Consider the following 2483-nt stretch of genomic DNA (forward strand, 5'->3'; position numbering starts at 1 on the left):
CATTCCCAGTTGTTCTGCTGTTAGGGTCAATTTGCATATTACCCTTTTATTATATAGGATAGAGGCCTGGTCCACAGGTGGGGGCCAGTTGGTTTTCCCTGATGGGTGTCCTGGATCAGGATAGGAGTCCCACTGGGGTGCCTGGCCAGCCTGGGTGAGGGGCTGATGGGTGTTTGTAGGCTGGTCACACCCTCTTCAGGGTGGGGGTCTCCACTGGGGTGCCAGGCCAGCCTGGGTGAGTGGCTGATGGCTCTTTGCGGGCTGGTCACATCCCCTTCAGGGTGGCGGTCCCCACTGGGGTGCCTGGCCAGCCTGGGTGAGGGGCTGATGGGTGTTTGCAGGCTGGCCATACCCCCTTTAGGGTGGGAGTCCTCACTGGGGTGCCTGGCCAGTCTGGGTGAGGGGCTGAGGGCCGATTTCAGGCTGGCCAAGATCCCCTGTGACAGAAGCTCCCAGCCTCTCCTTTTTTCCTGAGATTTATTTACCTTCTATATTTGAAACTTTGTAGCCTTGAGTGGAGCTCAGAGCTGGCCAGGGCAGGCGAGAAGCTTGGCTTCCTCCATGCCAGGTATAACCCAAGCCTCCTACTCGCTCCAGCTCCGTGGCCACGGCTGGTTGAAAGCAGGTATCTGGGGTTTATTTTCTATAATTGAAACTTTGTTGCCTTGAGTGGAGCTCAGAGCTGGCCACAGCAGGTGGGTAGCTTGTCTTCCTTCATCACTTGGGCAACCAAACCTCCTACTCGCTCTAGCTCCATGGCTTCTGGCTGCCATCTTGGTTGGGTTAATTTGCATATAGTCACTCTGCTTGGCTGGTGGGTGTGGCTTAAGGCAAAGGAAGGTATGGTCAATTAGCATGTTTGTCTTTTATTAGTGTAGATTATTATGGTGTGTATTCAATCTCCAGAACCTATGCATTTCTAACTAGAATTCTGTAATGTTTAACTAACATCTCCCCATTTCCCCCATCCACTACCCCTGGTTATCTGGGTGCAATTCCCCATCAGGTCACATGCCTGGATTCTGGGCTTGATCCCCAGTAGGGGGTGTGCAGGAGGCAGCCAATTGATGATTCTCTCTCACCATTTCTCTCTCTCTCTCTCTCTCTCTCTTCCTCTCTTTTCCTCACTGAATTCAATAAAAATATACTTTAAAAAAGTGATATCATATAGTATTTATTATCCTCTGTATGACTAGTGTCACTTAGCAAATGCTCCTAAGTCCTTTTGCAAGTGGAAACATGTTCTTCTAATCCTCACAGAACACACACACATACACACACACACACACCAAAAGTAGCTTTATAGTTGTGAGTTTTCAAAATACAGTTTATTCCTGTATAATTATTTATTGTATTATTTGTTTCTTGTACTTACAACTGTAAACATTTTTCCCACCCCTGTAAATATATATGTCTCACATAATCTTCATCTCTTCATCTGTAGACAGAGTGTTTCCATATCTGGCTATTGTGAATAATGCTGCAATGAACATGTCTTTTCCAGATCCTGTTTTCATTGCTTTTTGATAGATTTCCATATGGATCATATGATAGTGCTATTTTTAATTTTTGATAACTCTCCATACTGTCTTCCATAGTGATTGCACCAATTTATATTCCCACCAATAGTGTACAAGGTTTCTTGAATTTGGGAGACTTTGCCTGTGTCCCAATATGTGGTCTATCTTTGAAAATGTCCCGTGTGCACTTGTGAAGAATGTGTATTCTGTAGTTTTGGGGTGAATGTTCTAAAGATGTCGATTAAGTCCATCTGATCTAGTGAGTCATTTAGGATTGCTTTTTCTTTGCTAATTTTTTGTCTAGAGGATTTATCCAGTGATGTTAATGGAGTATTAAAGTCTCCTGCTATGATTGTATTGCTGTCAATCTCTCCCCTGATATCTTCCAATAGTATTTTTTTAAAATGTATTTGGGTACTTCTGCATTGGGTGCATATATGCTTACCAGAGTTATATCCTCTTGTTGTATCAATCACTTTAGAATTATGAAGTGGCCTTCCCTGTCTCTTGTTATGGCCTTCACTCTGAGGTCTATTTTGTGAGATATAAGTATTGCTATCCCAGATTTTTTTTATTTTCATTTGCCTAATAGATATTTTTTCATCCCTTTACTTTCAGTCTGTGTGAGTCCCTTGTTCTGAGGTGGGTCTCCTGTAGATAGCATATATATGGGTCATGTTTTCTTATCCATTCAGTTACTCCATATCTTTTCATTGGAGCATTTAATCCGTTTATGTTTAATGTTATTATTGATAGGTACTTGTTTGTAGCCATTTCTGTGCTTTATGCTGGTGTTCCTTCCTCCCTTTCTATTTCTTCTTTTTACAGCATTCCCTTTAGCATTTCTTCATTGATGGCTTGGTAGTGATAAACTCCCTTTGCATTTTTTTTTTGTCTGTGAAGCTCCTGATTTCGCCTTCAATTTTGATTGATTGTCTTGGTGAATAGAGCATTCTTGGATTC

This window comes from Myotis davidii, unplaced genomic scaffold, assembly GCF_000327345.1.
Source record: "Myotis davidii unplaced genomic scaffold, ASM32734v1 scaffold1298, whole genome shotgun sequence".
Classification (NCBI taxonomy): Eukaryota; Metazoa; Chordata; class Mammalia; order Chiroptera; family Vespertilionidae; genus Myotis; species Myotis davidii.